This window comes from Lissotriton helveticus, chromosome 6 (genome assembly GCF_964261635.1).
Source record: "Lissotriton helveticus chromosome 6, aLisHel1.1, whole genome shotgun sequence".
Taxonomy (NCBI): domain Eukaryota; kingdom Metazoa; phylum Chordata; class Amphibia; order Caudata; family Salamandridae; genus Lissotriton; species Lissotriton helveticus.
In genome coordinates, this window is record NC_136067.1 from 1,827,652,456 (window position 1) to 1,827,669,567 (window position 17,112).

The window sequence follows — 17,112 nt, forward strand, 5'->3', positions numbered from 1 at the left end:
GTACACCCTACTAGAGGGGATGTCGGCTCCCAGGATAAGATCAATGCGACAGTCGTACGGTCTATGGTGTGGTAGCTGGGTGGCCTTATGTGGTAAGGTTTTCTTTAAGGTGGAACTTAGTGATGCAATATGTTGACATCAATGGAGATTCCAAAGAGAAGCAGTTGATGAGCTGAAGGTCACTGAATAGATGTAACTTGTATTTCTGAATAAACAAGTTTCTCAACTATTGAATTTAAGTGTGATTACTACACTTTTTATGGCGACGAGGATGGGTAAGCTGTGCAGGGGGCAGAGTATGCAGTAAGATGCAGAGTGACCTTCACCCCTGGATAAAAACGGTAAACTGAGAAATTCTCCTGAAGAATTCAACTATTGAAAACCGTGAGTTTCTACAATTATTATGCTCAACTATTATGCTTGGCTGCTAAATGTTGGCTTATACAGAGACTTATTCGATTTTGTCTTTTGCGAGAGATGAATCCTGGAATGGAAGCTAGTCTTTATTAAAAGCTGCACTAGCTGTAAGTGTTCTTAAGGAAGAAGATACACTTTTGCTTTCTTTACTACTGCGTGAGTCAAGTATTTTCAAGAGGGAGCATGCCCCATGCTTATTCAAGAAAAAGCATACTCAGCGTCAGGATTAAGAATTGTTTGTGCGCGTAATCTAATTGCATGAGGGCTGTTAAAACAACCGACAAATGGCGTTAATATAATTGGACACCAGCGCGTAGACTAAATACTGCCTAAGTGTAAATTAAACTAAATCAGTGTCAAAAAGGACAAGAGATCCTTCGAGCGCATTATTTGAATTGAATGCTCGAGCGCTACCTCGAGCTTGAAGCGCATTATCCACGAGCGCTGAATGCTTGAGCGCTACCTCGAGCGTGAAGCGCATTGTCCATGAGCGCTAAGCATTCCTCCAGCGCATCACTGAATGAACCCTACAGCGCTAACTCGAGTGTGCAGTGTGTTGGTTAAACGCGAAGGAGTGTGTGGAAATATCGGCGTCTTCTACATGAAGCACATTATTTAATAGTAAATATCACTAATCTGGACACATCTGAGTTATGATGAAGAAGCTCCACACATGGTTGTGACTGCGGTTGGCCCCGGCTCTCTTTTCACATATCTATGATCTTCTTTGTCAGCATAGTAGAAGAACGACTAAGGAACCAGTAAGGATATAGAAATAAAAACAAGACTAAGAAGACAGGAAAAGAAGAGGATATACTCACTAAGTTTCTAATTTCTTGTTGTATATAATTATTTTAAGTGGTTATTTTATTTAAAAAAGAATACTTTATAAGGCTGCATTTTATATCAACAACAAATTTGTTGTTTTAGATAATTATTTAAAATGTTTACTTTAACTATTTATTTTAGTTTATTGAGATAGTTTGTTTCTTTAGTTTCTTGGGGTAGTTTGTTGTTTGAAGTTCTATTGCAGGGATGGCAGAACAAGGGATGGCAGCACCACCTAGTTTTTTACCTGTTCCTGGTGAACCAACTATACCTTGGAAAAAGTGGAAAAACATATTTTTTTATTTACATGTTAGCAATTGGTGGAGATAAATATGGACCTATAAGAAGACAAGCTATATTGCTGCATCATTTGGGTACCAAAGGAAGGAGAATTTATGATGACCTTCCTGAGGTTTCATTGGGAGTTGGTGATGGTCAACCGATTAACGTATATGACATGTCTCTAAAATGTTGGAGAAGCACTTTACTCCTAAATTGAGTGTGGTTTTTGATAGACATAAGTTTTTTTGCCGTTCACAATCTCAAGATGAGGACATTATTAGTTATGTGGCGACTCTACGTGGTTTGGCTGTAACATGTGAGTTCCAAGGTTTGATTGAGTCATTGATTTGTGACCAAATTGTTAGGTGCACAAAGGATAATCAAGGAAAGACTCTTGTCTTTAGATCCAAGTCTTGAGGAAGCTATACAAATAGCTAGGAGTGTGGAGAATACAGCTGTCTGGATGAAAGAAATTGATGTGGGAAATGTAAACATCAAATCATCAGAAAAATATGTTGTAGCAATATTTCTTTTATGGTTGAAGTGAATGTAATGTCAAGTTCTACTGGAGGGGAATTGGCTTTGAAGCTTGAAGAGTGGGATGAAGCGTTAGATGGTGATGACATGTATGAGGGATTGAAATGTGCGATAATTAATGGTTGGAGAAATGTTTCGGATTTGAGTGAAGAATTGAAACAATACATCAAGGTAAAGGATCAGTTGAGTATCCAATCTGACAAAGTCTTGAGATGCAATCGGATAGTTCCACCTAAGATACTAAGAGGAATATTAATTAAACTTGTGCATGAGGGACATCTAGGAAGGAGCATGAGCAAGAGAAGGTTGAGGCAGAGTTTCTGGTGCCCTGAGATGGACAAAGATGTTGAGGAAGTTATCAAGGATTGCTATGCCTGCAGTAATAGTGATAAGTGCAAGGTAGTTTGTGAGCCTCCATTGGGTTGTGTGAAAGTTCCGGATCGTCCATGGGAGAAGTTAGTAATAGATTTTTTCGGTCCAGTTGAAAGGCTTGGAGTTAGAAATAGATATTTAATGGTTCTAGTAGATTTGCAGGGGTCTTCATGTGGAAAAGTAAATTTTGCCATGTTCTGTGTCCCTACGCCTCATCCATCATATGTTATGTGTGCATGACCAATATGCATATGTTATTCCCCATGTCCGATTAATGACGCAATTCCAGTTGTGTCCACCTCTGGTATGTTAGTTTCCAGTCCTCGTGAATACTACGAATATCAGGCCTATGTAAAGTAATGTTGCCACGTTTCCCAGTGTGCACGTTATTCCATAATAAAGTCCTCGTTTCCAGGCCTCAAAAGGGCCCGGACCACAGATTCAGCTTCTGTTTCCTGAAAGCCTCGCTGAGGAGCGATACAGCCCCCACCTGTATCCTCGACCCTTCACTTACTTCCTGCCTCGCAGTGCCCGGTGCAGCTTGGCTCTGCCTCTGAGTCTGCCAAGAGTATGTTATGATTCCAGCTATCAGTTCAGTCCTCCTCTTCTGCATTCCTAAAGCTACTGAACTGTATCAATAGTTTCCGTCATTGTCTAGCCTTCTCGTCTCCATGTTAGAGAAATACTGTATTTAATGGTCATTTAATATTCTTCATCACGCACTACATGTAGAATAATGCATGGTCCAGTCTTAGAGTCAAGTTAGCCTCTCCCCTCATGACTTCTAGTTCATATCAACATGTTCCCTAAACATCAGATACCAGATAGGGTTTAGGTACATGTCGCTCCGACCCTCCAGACTTTAGTCTCTGCTCCTAACACAGAGTTCGTAGCCCCCAGCTTCTCCTAGTAACACGTCATTGCCAAGTTTACGCGCACCACCAGGTTAGAGGTCCCGGCTCCTTAGGTAGCCCCCTCCAATGATTCCGCCCATTCATGACATATTCTGTTACGTTTGCATCACATGTCTATGTATACTCCCAGTTACACCTCTTTTTACTGTTATCTTTCGCGACTGCTACGCGTCACGCCTTCTGCTCCACCCACTGCTACGCCTACTGCAATGTAATGCTATGTGTTCGCGCTATGTATATATGCCTGTGTTTTGTTATTGAATGTTAGCGCGCTCATCCCAGACCCAGCCCCGGCAGCTGCCGGGCCTTATTGTCCTATTCCCATGCAGGTTGTCCTGATCCTGTCCTTATGCTGTAATAAACCTGCAGAAACTCCTACTACCTCGAATCTTGACTCTTATTTATTGAGCTACCTGTTATGTTATAAATCTAGTCAAAAATAGGGTATTATTTATTTATTTACCACATAATGGCGCCCGAATAGGGACTTGCCCTTTCCCCACGCGTCGGTGAAGCCACGCCGACCCCCTGACCCTCTGCAGTCGTGACGGAACCATACCGTGCACTGGCAGATATTTCTGCTTCAAGTATCCCTCAGGCCCTCGGAGGAGACGGAGGAGGCGGTCCAGCATCCAAACGAGACGGTGGAGGAACGCGGCGAGTCCCGACCAGAGCCCAAGCCGAGAGTCCAAGGTCCGAGGTATCCGGAGGCCCACCTGTAACTGAAGTCCGAAGTTCGTCGTCCGTCGTCCAGTCCAGTCCGAGGCCTTCCGTTCCGTGCTGCCCGGTGAGTACCATTGCTGGGGTAGTATCTAGACAGGGTCAATCTGAATTGACTCTGGTCCGTGGGTTGGTGGTACCCAGGCCCACTAACGAAGTGTTCACCTAGGTGGATACGGGTCTTGATGCGTCCTTTTATGGGACCGGTATGTTCCGTACTGTTTCAACAGTGCATCCAGTAATTCCAGTCTGTTCCGTTCTCGAGAAAATTCTTGTATTTCTGTTCTCAGTATTCCAGGTAATATTCTGTTCGAACTGTTATTTATAATGTTCTTCATGTATTTTACTGTTGTGGTATGAGTGCGATGTGATTTCGTGTTTTCATTGTGTATTGTATTGTGTCCAGATTACAGTTCAGTCATGCCTATATTTTCCAAGTTACGTCAGTTAAAAACTAGAAAGGGTCTGCTGGAAGCAGCAGTTCCTGTTCCGCCTAGGGACAGTCCAGGTCACTTTATGTATCAGAAACATGGCATAAGCGCCATATTGTATCTAGATTTATGGGTAGAGTATACCAAACAGTTAGAAGAAAAGTATAGATGGCCCGTATCGGGTACATGGGATGCCGAATGTATCATGCGAGTAGAAGAAGCATTATGGAAAAAGAAAGCCAGACAGTCACAGAAAGATGCCATCGAGTTATGGCGTAAAGAAGCGCATAGAAGAACGGAAAAGGAAGTCAGAAAGTCAGAGTTAAGTAGAGAATCCCAGGAACGAGCCCAAGAAAGAGAATTAATCGAGATAGGTGAACAAGTCAAAGCCGAACAGTCAGACAGACAGAGGCATGCCCTTATTAAGGGTATGTATCCTCTTCTTGCCGAAGGTGTACCAAAAGCGACCCCAGAGGCATCCAGTAATTTCCCGCCACCATTAGTTCCGACCAAGCTACGTCACAAACCGACCGCAGCTGATATTTTTATTTCGTCCTATTTGGACGACACAGTCCCCGAATATGCCAATCCTGTTCGCGCTCCGCCAGTCCCTGTAAACCAGGTAATTCATGTTCCTCCAGACACCGGAGTACCTGTTACGGTACCCCCGGTCCAGCCTATAGTTCCACTTCCCACTCTGCCAGGACGTAGAGCCTCAGTAGACGACTCCAGTCTAGGGGCCGCAGGAGGAGCTACTCCTCAAACCCCGCCGCCACACAAGCGTTTATCAGCACTCGAATTACATGCTCAAGCATCACAGCGTACTCCTAAAAGTAATAAGTCTGTTACAGAAATCAGGCAAGCCCTTAACGAATGTGTTTATGATCCAGTTCCAGGCGAATATACTATGGTTTTATATTCCTTACGTGTAAGGAGAGTGACCGAGTATCTAGTCACCTTGCCGAATATGAAAGAAGATCTAGACAGAATATATCGTTTCATCCGTACAGGGGATGATCCAGAAAGTATTGGCGAGATTATGTCTCAAAGGAAAGCCGAGATCCAGCTCATGATATTAAAGTTCTTGATCAATTGTCTAATAAGAGAACAAGATTACCCGTCCAAAGATCCCGCCGAAATGAGAATCCTGACAAGGTGGAGTGATAATATAGCCGAGGGTAAGCACAAGACCGTCAGTGCCATGGAGAGTATGTACAAGAAAATTCGTAAAGAAATAATAAGGTTACACGACCAGCGTAAAGCAGCACAAGTAAGCGAGAAAGAAAGTATCTCTGATCCTGAAGAAGAGAACGAGAATCCCGCCAGAATAGCGTATGTAGGAAAATCCAGATTTCCAGATCGCCATTTACGCCTAGAACCCAAGTCTGTTTTTCATCATCCAGCACCAGAACAAGGTTCTCTAGAACAAGTATTTCAAGCTACCGATCACATTCTGAAATCACGAGTCGGTTATAGTGAGTTAAGTACCATGCATGAACAAGAACTAGCCCGATTAGCAGTCCGATGGATTACTGATTCTACCACTTTTCCAGACGAAATAGTGGCACAAATGTTTCTGAAACTGCCCCCAGCCGAGCAACGACTGGTGGGTATGTATATGATCCAGCACCTCATTACTCTGTATGAGGGTCAACATTCTGATCCAGGCCCGTTACACGATATCCTGAACGAGTTACTCCAGTATAAATGGAGAGGTCTAGGTACCGATTTAATTAGTGTCATTCTAGAACAGCGCCACAAATATAGAACGTTCCTGAACCCGCATTTTGTTCATGTCTCACCCCCAGAAAGTAAGCCATTCTACATAGACAGACAGAATCCGTTACGAGAAGTCCACCCAGTCAGAGGGACGGGTGGCGAAATGCAACGAGTGTTCGTATACACTCCAATATCAAAGATGGAACTTCTTGAAATGAAGAAATTAATTCCCTGTCATGACAAAGATCCAGCAGGGTTCCATAGAGAATTAAAAGACATGCTCCGTATGGGAGAATACACTTACCCAGATATCATTAAAATGTTAAAGGTCCTGCTGCCCGCAGGGGTGTATGAAAAGTTAAAGGAAAAAGAATGGGAGGTGGGAGAGAAAAAGATCGATTGGGCAGCTCTAGAAGCTGAAGACAAGGCACGAGTACCAGGTACCGGTCTTGGAGATAAATGTAAAGAATTACCAGAATTATTGATTCAAGTTTTACCCAGATTATTGACAACTAGGAAAGAAGACTGGGATGCAATCTCAGCCTGTAAACAGAAACAAGATGAAGATATTAGTGATTTTTATTCTAGATTCGAAAAATGTTTCAGTATTAACAGTGGTCTCAAGACAAGTAGTGAGTCATACCCTCATCTTTTCGTTACCAAATTAGTCGAGAATTCAAGTCCACAAATTAAAAACCGAGTTTTGAAAGTCGAAAGCACCTGGCAAGCAAATACTCCGTCCCAGATGCTCCAGATGCTCCAGTATCACCAGAATAGAATCAGAGAAGAGCAAGAACACGAGAGAAAACGTATGAAAGACACGAAAATGAAAGTGCTAGTTGCACAATCTGTTCCTCAAGACAGTCAGAAGAGGGGTCCGAATCAAGCCAGTCATCCTGCAGCTCCCGTTAAAGGGAACTGCAATTATTGTAAACAGCCAGGTCATTTTATAAACGAGTGTGCAGTTCTGAAACATAATATAGCTACTGGTAAGACTAAAGAAAGACCACGTCCGCCTAGACAAGAACAAGTTTCACAGATTCCTCAGTCACAGAATGCACAACAGACAGTTACAGCACCGCAGCCTATTGCTGCAACACAGCACGTTACATCGCAGATGTACCAGTATGCTCAGACAGAGTATCCCGAGTACCAGTCATATTCATGAAACAGCCTAGAGAGGGAGGTAGGCTTGCCTCTCATCGAGATACCTGTAGATCAAGAAGGTCCCTATGTTCACAGTCAAGTATTAGGGAAAGACAGAAAGTTTTTGATCGATACAGGGGCAAGTAGGACCACAATTAGTCACGCCGAAGTTCCAGGGGCTCCGCTCTCAGGCTCAAGAAATGTTTCCCTTGGATTTTCAGGAAAACCCATCGTTAACGAGATATCAAAGCCAGTCACTCTAGAAGTAGGTCCATTGTCCCGTACTACTGATCTGTTACTTACTAAGTCATGTCCAGAAAACCTATTAGGCATTAAGACACTGAAAGAGTTAGGTGCAGTTATTTGCTGTTCCCCAGAGGGAATACGTCTGTTCCTACGTGACTTTAAGGGTCACTATGTATTACGAGATTTTGATTCAAGATTGTCTAATGTTCCGCAGCATTTATGGGCGCAAGGTCCAACTGATGTAGGTTATATGCAAATCACACCCCATCGTGTGACTCTCAAGCCAGGTGTAGTGTTACCACGAATCAGGCAGTACACATTGCCACCTGAGGCTGTAGCAGCCTTATCCAAAATTATTGACGAGCTCATGGCTCAAGGAGTAGTTGTAGAAACTGACTCCAATGTATGTAATTCTCCGATCATTCCAGTCATGAAACGTACTGATCCAAATGCACCCCCAGTATATCGATTAGTGATTGATTTACGAGAGCTTAATAAATGTATTATTCCTCAGTACCCAGTTGTCCCAGATATTTCTTCCCTGTTAACAGCCATTGATTCCGAAGCCATGTTTTTCACTGTCATAGACCTCAAGAATGCATTTTTCAGTGTCCCTATTCATCCAGACAGCCAGTTTCTTTTCGGATTTTGTTTAAATGGAAGGAGCTATATGTTTACACGCGCTCCTCAAGGTTTCACAGAAAGTCCTAGTATTTACAGTCAAGCACTTAAGAGACAACTAGACAACATTCACATGCCAACTGACACTGCCCTGCTCCAGTATGTCGATGATCTACTGATCACTGCCCGTTCTGAACGTGCTTGCGAGCGAGCATCCCTTACAGTTCTGTATTTTCTTGCCGAGATGGGGCACAAGGTGTCACCTTCGAAGCTTCAATTCTGTGTCCAGCAAGTGGTATACTTAGGACACTTGCTGTCCAAGAGGGGTAGGCAGTTGACACCCGACCGTATCCAGTTAATAGCGAGTCTTCCCCAGCCCAGAACCCAGAAGGAGGTACGTGCCTTTATCGGCCTTACTTCTTATTGTAGACAATGGATTCCCCAGTATGCATTTCTAGCCAAGCCACTGATACAGTTAACGACACAGGAGGCAGCCGTAGCGACTGTCCTCCCTTGGACATCTGACCATACACTTAGTTTCAATGAGTTAAAGAAAGCCCTATGTCAAGCTCCAGTTCTAGCTACACCGAACTACAGTAAGCCTTTTACACTTTTCGTTACTGAACGCGAAGGTACAGCATTATCTGTTCTTACACAAGATCAAGCAGGACAATACAAGCCCTGTGCTTATTTTTCGAGCACACTAGATCCAGTCGCCCAGGCGTTGCCTGCGTGCCTCAAGTCAGTTGCAGCCACAGCACTAGCTATCAGACAAAGTGATTCCATAGTTTTAGGACATTCCCTGACAGTACAAGTCCCGCATTCAGTAGAAGTTCTTCTAAACCGAACACAAACTCAGCACTTGACAATTGCACGTTTAACGGGTTATGAATTGACACTGTTCCAGCCACACATAGAAATTAGACGCTGCAACGTCCTGAATCCTGCTACACTGTTACCATCAGTTAGTCCAAATTCTGACCCACATGATTGTGTGGAAGTAGTTAACATTACGACAAAGCCAAGACAAGACCTGACAGACATTCCGTTATCAGATCCCGACCTGACACTTTATGTAGATGGTTCATGTATGAGAACTAGTACAGGAGAACTAGTCGCCGCGTATGCAGTGACTACTGACACTGAAGTTATTGAGACACACCGTATTGACACCCTGTCCGCTCAAGCAGCAGAGCTAGTTGCTCTGACACAAGCCTGTATACATGCCAAGAACCTGAAAGTTAATGTTTACACAGATTCACGTTACGCATTCGGAGTTGTACACGACTTCGGAGTGCTCTGGCAGGAGAGAGGTTTCATGACTTCTCATGGAACCAAGATTCAGCATGGTCTCCTTATTCAAGCCCTGTTAGATGCCATACATTTACCGACATCCATTGCTATCATGAAATGCAAAGCACATACGAAAGTTACTGACATTATTTCTCAAGGTAATGATCTAGCAGACCGCACAGCCAAGCTTACAGCACAGACTCCAGACATTCCAGTTAATCAGACACATACTCCAGATCCGATTATATGCATGACAGTTAAGGACCCTACTCAAGATGTCATAGATATCCAGTTACATGCTACTCCCGAGGAGATCAAGAAATGGTCTGAACAAGGAGGGGTCCAGACAGATCAAGGATGGTTAACGAAGGGTAGAGCCACATGGTTTCTCCCCGATTCTATGGTTCAAGTCATTATCAATACCGCACATAGTCCAGCACATTTAGGAGAAAAAGCTATGTTAGACAGTATCCAGAACATTTGGTTCAACAAGCATTTACGAGCTGCAGCCAAGCAGAAAGTCCGTACCTGTATGATATGTTGTCAGTTTAATCCAGGTAAAAGTGTCCCGGTGGAACAAGGTGGTTTCCAGCCCCCTGACCACCCTTTTGAGGTCCTCCAGATGGATTATATTCAGATGGAGCGATGTCGAGGTTTCAAGTATGTCCTTGTAGTAGTATGCGCTTTGTCCAGGTGGACAGAAGCATATCCAGTCCCAGATTACACAGCCGCGACCACTGCCAAGCAGTTGGTTCGTGAATTTTTCCCTAGATATGGACTCCCTAGAGTCGTATATTCTGATAACGGCCAGCCATTTTCATCTGAACTCATGAAACACGTTTCCCTGTTGTTAGGGTACCAGTGGAAGTTTCATTGTGTACGCCATCCTGAAGCAGCCGGTCTCGTAGAGAGACATAATCAGACTCTGAAAATCCGCATTGCAAAAGTCTGTAAGGACAAAGGTGTAGACTGGCTAGTAGCTCTGCCAGTCGCTTTGTTTTATATGCGCATGGTCGCACATTCCAGATCAGGTCTGTCCCCGTATGAGGTCGTATTCGGCCGCCCCCCTAACATGTGGGGTACTCCTAGACCCCGAAGTATTACCGATGTTTCATGTAATATGCTGACAGATTACCTAGCTTCCTTGATGTCTGCCCTCAACTCATGTCGTTCACAGGTTGCCGCCGCATTTCCAGACAATACCGAGGTGGCACCGCACGAGATCGTTCCAGGCTCCCTTGTGATGGTCCGGAATTTCGACAGATCAAGTCCGCTGGAACCACGTTGGAAGGAGCCACGTCAGGTCCTCTTGACCACCCGAACTGCCGTCAAGTTGGAAGGCAGGAAGGGGTGGGTCCATCTTTCTCATGTAAAACTTTTCAATGGATTGAAATCAGTCTCCAAAAACATTTCCAAGGATTTCCAGGATTCGAAAGATTGCCAGAACATTGTTTTAAAGGACTGTCCCGCACAAGACATTATTACAACCCCTCCCTTGTTAGAGAAAACTCCGCAGCAGGAGTATAAGCTCAAATTAAGGTCTAGTAGAATAAGTCAGTCAGTTTGATTGTATAAGTCCTCCCCTAGGTGAAACGGTTAGATTGTTTCTGACATGTATAAAATAGACCCCCATAGTGAGAGAGTCAGTCGAAGTTCACTTCAATGTATCGTTTTTCTAAGTTTCATATTATTTCTCAGCATAATGATTTCCTGCACCAGTTATGCCTTCTATCTGTATTCTCCAGTTCCTCATGTAAATATGTCTGCTAATGCTACAGTAGAGCACATGTTTAGTGATCTGCCTCCTCACGAATATTCTTACCGCCTCGCTATGCGCAACAACACATTTATCCGTATGTTACATTATTCACACCAGACCAGCAATGCCACTAATTGTTGGGTGTGTGGTCGACTCCCCCCTTTCCAGACACCGAAGGGAGTTCTGCCACTGTTTCCTTACCCATTCTCACATAATGGTTCGTGTGGAGCATGGTCCACGTTAACGTCATCCTCAACAGATATGTCTTTTCTTAACAGTACATGTTTTCCAGACAAGCCAGGTCTCCCCCACAGAACAGGTTTAGATCTAGAAAATGAAGTTTATAATTTAGGTAATTATTCGTCGAATTTCATGGTCCTGAATGTTCAGTCTGATACTACTCCAGACTTACCTGCTATTTCAGTACTACCAGTCAAAGGCGAATTATGTGTCCGTAATTATGGTTCTGTACATGTAGGACATAGTGAATGTACTACTGTTATCAAGTATAGTGACAGTGGGAAATCTGTTTTCAAAGCTTCACGTCATTCTTATTTTATCTGTGGTCAAACCGCATATGTTTGTCTGCCCCTCGATTGGGAGGGAACCTGTTACATTGCTTTCCTACTGCCACCTGTTTTCCTAGCCCCATCTGATTATCACAGAAACACACATCTAGTACACATTAGACATAGAAGGGAGTCCCCAATTGTCGATTATACTGAAACTACACTAGAACAGTATACAGATTTCAATAAAGGTTTCTTCTTCTTTGTAGGACCTGTCCAGAATAGTAAACTGATCCGTAGGTTAACAAGAACCCTTGAAGCTGTAGTTAATGAGACTGCCTCTGCTCTAGGTAACCTAACCGAAGAACAATCTGCTATGAGATTTGTCGTTTTGCAAAATCGTCTCGTCCTTGACGTCATACTGGCCGATAGGGGCGGGGCCTGTAGAGTCATCGGATCTAGTTGCTGCATTTTCATTCCAAATAACGCGCCGTCTGTTTATTCAGCTATAACCAGACTCCATAAAATTGCCCATCTGTTACATCAAGATCCAGGCACCTGGACATGGTCCGGTTGGTTCTGGAATATAATTTCCGCATGGGGATGGAAAGTCCTGTCCTTTCTAGGTATTGCAGTAGCAATTATATTTAGCTGCTGCCTCTGTATACAATGTGGCCCTGCGATTTGCAGCATGTGTGCTACCTCTTGTATTCCTAGTCCCAAGCCCCGTTCTAAATCCCGTTCCAAGACAATTCGAGACGAGCAAATGGTACTGTATGAAATGATAGACGGTATCATGAATATTGATGTTTCCTGATGAAACGTAGTGACAAGGAGGGAATGTGGAAAAGTAAATTTTGCCATGTTCTGTGTCCCTACGCCTCATCCATCATATGTTATGTGTGCATGACCAATATGCATATGTTATTCCCCATGTCCGATTAATGACGCAATTCCAGTTGTGTCCACCTCTGGTATGTTAGTTTCCAGTCCTCGTGAATACTACGAATATCAGGCCTATGTAAAGTAATGTTGCCACGTTTCCCAGTGTGCACGTTATTCCATAATAAAGTCCTCGTTTCCAGGCCTCAAAAGGGCCCGGACCACAGATTCAGCTTCTGTTTCCTGAAAGCCTCGCTGAGGAGCGATACAGCCCCCACCTGTATCCTCGACCCTTCACTTACTTCCTGCCTCGCAGTGCCCGGTGCAGCTTGGCTCTGCCTCTGAGTCTGCCAAGAGTATGTTATGATTCCAGCTATCAGTTCAGTCCTCCTCTTCTGCATTCCTAAAGCTACTGAACTGTATCAATAGTTTCCGTCATTGTCTAGCCTTCTCGTCTCCATGTTAGAGAAATACTGTATTTAATGGTCATTTAATATTCTTCATCACGCACTACATGTAGAATAATGCATGGTCCAGTCTTAGAGTCAAGTTAGCCTCTCCCCTCATGACTTCTAGTTCATATCAACATGTTCCCTAAACATCAGATACCAGATAGGGTTTAGGTACATGTCGCTCCGACCCTCCAGACTTTAGTCTCTGCTCCTAACACAGAGTTCGTAGCCCCCAGCTTCTCCTAGTAACACGTCATTGCCAAGTTTACGCGCACCACCAGGTTAGAGGTCCCGGCTCCTTAGGTAGCCCCCTCCAATGATTCCGCCCATTCATGACATATTCTGTTACGTTTGCATCACATGTCTATGTATACTCCCAGTTACACCTCTTTTTACTGTTATCTTTCGCGACTGCTACGCGTCACGCCTTCTGCTCCACCCACTGCTACGCCTACTGCAATGTAATGCTATGTGTTCGCGCTATGTATATATGCCTGTGTTTTGTTATTGAATGTTAGCGCGCTCATCCCAGACCCAGCCCCGGCAGCTGCCGGGCCTTATTGTCCTATTCCCATGCAGGTTGTCCTGATCCTGTCCTTATGCTGTAATAAACCTGCAGAAACTCCTACTACCTCGAATCTTGACTCTTATTTATTGAGCTACCTGTTATGTTATAAATCTAGTCAAAAATAGGGTATTATTTATTTATTTACCACATTCAAACCAGTCCTGGCGCCCCGTATCCATGCCAGATTTTTGGGATATCCCCATCTGGTGACCACGGTTCGATCCCCGGCACCGGCGGCAGATTAGCCCAGCACCAGGTGACTCTGGGAAATAGCTGGCGCCGCGGCTAGGGCGGCTGACTCCGGAATCTGGAGATTTTTTTATTTAAGGTTTTTGTAGAGCGCGTAGTAACCCTCGAGCATCCCAGAGATCAGGGTTCGATCCCCGGCACCGGCCGCAGATTAGCCCAGCACCACGTGACTCTGGGAAGTAGCTGGCGCCGCGGCTAGGGAGGCTGACTCCGGAATCTGGAGATCACGGTTCGATCCCCGGCACCGGCGGCAGATTAGCCCAGCACCAGGTGACTCTGGGAAATAGCTGGCGCCGCGGCTAGGGCGGCTGACTCCGGAATCTGGAGATTTTTTTTTATTTAAGGTTTTTGTAGAGCGCGTAGTAACCCTCGAGCATCCCAGAGATCAGGGTTCGATCCCCGGCACCGGCCGCAGATTAGCCCAGCACCATGTGACTCTGGGCAATAGCTTGCTTAATCTTCCCGACGGCCCCTAGCGCCTAGAGACCCTTACGGGTGATTGTGCGCCTTACAAATGTGGATTATTATTATTATTATTATTATTATTATTTGGGCCGATTCCGATCCGGTTCGTAAAAGCACATCTGCCCGAATCTGTCGGACAACCACGTACGCCCGGGAGAGGACTGCCCGGGACCCGTGGAGCCCGTCCTGGTCACTCTGACCTGCCATCGGCCTGGAGAAGGGAGCGCCGGACGCCCGGGGGGAGGACTGCCCGGGACCCGTGGAGCCCGTCCTGGGCACTCTGACCTGCCGTCGGCCCGGGGAAGGGAGCCCCGGACGCCCGGGGGGAGGACTGCCCGGGACCCATGGAGCCCGTCCTGGGCACTCTGACATGCCGACGGCCCGGGGAAGGGAGCCCCGGACGCCCGGGGGAGGACTGCCCGGGACCCGTGGAACTCGTCCTGGGCACTCTGACATGCCGCTGACCCGGGGAAGGGAACCCGGGACGCCCGGGAACCGTGGAGCCCGTCCTGGGCACTCTGACAAGCCGTCGGACCGGGGAAGGGAGCCCCGGACGCCCGGGACCCGTGGAGCCTGTCCTGGGAACTCCGGCATGCCGTTGGCCCGGGGAAGGGAGTCCCAGATACCCGGGACCCGTGGAGCCCGTCATGGGCACTCTGACAAGCCGGTGTCCCGGGGAAGGGAGCCCCGGACGCCCGGGACTCGTGGAGCCCGTCCTGGGCACTCTGGCATGCCGTTGGCCTGGGGAAGGGAGCCCCGAACGCCCGGGGCCCGTGGAGCCCATCCTGGGCACTTTGACATGCCGTTGGCCTGGGGAAGGGAGCCCCGGACGCCCGGGGGGGGGAGGACTGCCAGGGACCCGTGGAGCCCGTCCTGGGCACTTTGACCTGCCGTTGGCCTGGAGATGGAAGCCCCGGATGCCTGGGGGAGGACTGCCCGGGACCCATGGAGCCCGTCCCGGGTACTTTGCCATGCTGTTGGCCTCCTGGAGATGGGTGCCCCGGACGCCCGGGGGAGGACTGCCCGGGACGTATGGAGCCCGTCCCGGGCACTTTTGCATGCCGTCGGCAGGGATGGAGCCCCGGACGCCCGGGGGACGACTGCCCAAGAGCCATGGAGCCCGTCCTGGGCAATTTGACAAGCCGTTGGCCTGGAGGAAGGAAGCCCCGGGTGGCCTAGGGAGGTGTTACCCAGGCATAGCCCATCTGGTCCCCCTAGCAGAGAACCACCAGCCTTGGAGGGGTGTCCGGGCGTACCCTGTCCCTAGTAATCCGGAGGGAAATTACCTGACTTTCTTGCAATCTGTGCACACGAGGTGACAGAGGGGACCCAAGGCGCAAAAGTACCCGACCTCCTGGAGCCCTCGCTGGGATCCGGGAGGCGAATGGCACCTCATCATGACTTCCAGGGCGACCAGATGGCTGAGGCGAGAGGGGCGACCAGATGGCCGGGACCAAAATGACGCCAATCTGCCTGCCCCGGAGCTGCAGGGCTCTGGGGCTGCAGGGTTCCGGGGGCTGCAGAGCTGCAGGTCTCTGGGGCTTCAGGCCTCCCCGGGCCCTGATGGACCCTCCGTCCCGGGCGCCTCCGACCCCCGGCCGGCTTGCAGGACGGAGGGGGGATTCCCGCACCACTGGGCCCTGCCGGACGGGGCTCAAGCCCCGGCCCGGTCCCCGGCCCCAGTCCCGGCTTTCCGAACCCTATGCCGGGCCGGGGAGAGCCTCCCCTGGGCCCCCGGTGGACCCTCCGTCCCGGGCGCCCCGGACCCCCGGCCGGATTGCTGGACGGAGGGGTACCAGCACCCTCGGGGCCTGGCCAGATGGAGTTCAAGCCCCGGGTCTGGTCCCACCTTCCGAACCCTAGCCAGGCTGGGGAGAGCCTCCCCGGGAACCGGTGGAGCCCCGTCCCCAGCGCACGGACCCACTGGTGGCCTGCGGGACAGGGGGCTCCAGCACCCTCGGGGCCTGGCCAGATCGAATTCAAGCCCCGGGTCCGGTCCCACCTTCCGAACCCTAGCCAGGCTGGGGAGAGCCTCCCCGGGCCCCGGTGGAGCCCCGTCCCCAGCGCCCGGACCCACTGGTGGCCTGCGGGACAGGGGGCTCCAGCACCCTCGGGGCCTGGCCAGATGGAGTTCAAGCCCCGGGTCCGGTCCCACCTTCCGAACCCTAGCCAGGCTGGGGAGAGCCTCCCCGGGCCCCGGTGGACCCTCTGTCCCGGGCGCCCCGGATCCCCGGCCGGATTGCAGGACGGAGGGGTACCAGCACCCTCGGGGCCTGGCCAGATGGAGTTCAAGCCCCGGGTCCGGTCCCACCTTCCGAACCCTAGCCAGGCTGGGGAGAGCCTCCCCGGGCCCCGGTGGAGCCCCGTCCCCAGTGCCCGGACCCTCTGGTGGCCGGCGGGACGGGGAGCTCGCGCACCACCGGGCCCCGCCGGCCGGAGCTCAAGCCCAGGGCCCGGTCCCACCTTCCGAACCCTAGCCAGGCTGGGGAGAGCCTCCCTGGGCCCCGGTGGAGCCCCGTCCCCAGCGCCCGGACCCTCTGGTGGCCGGCGGGACGGGGGGCTCGCGCACCCCGGGCCCAGCCGGCCGGAGCTCAAGCCCCGGGCCCGGTCCCACCTTCCGAAACCTAGCCAGGCTGGGGAGAGCCTCCCCGGGCCCCGGTGGAGCCCCGTCCCCAGCGCCCGGACCCTCTGGAGGCCTGCGG

At 48.7% G+C, this 17,112-nt stretch overlaps 1 pseudogene; it reads left to right on the forward strand.

Annotated features, from left to right (window-relative positions):
* The first annotated feature begins 1,452 nt into the window (after positions 1-1,452).
* Positions 1,453-2,074, forward strand: LOC144762892 (uncharacterized; annotated as a pseudogene).
* The last annotated feature ends 15,038 nt before the right edge of the window (positions 2,075-17,112 follow it).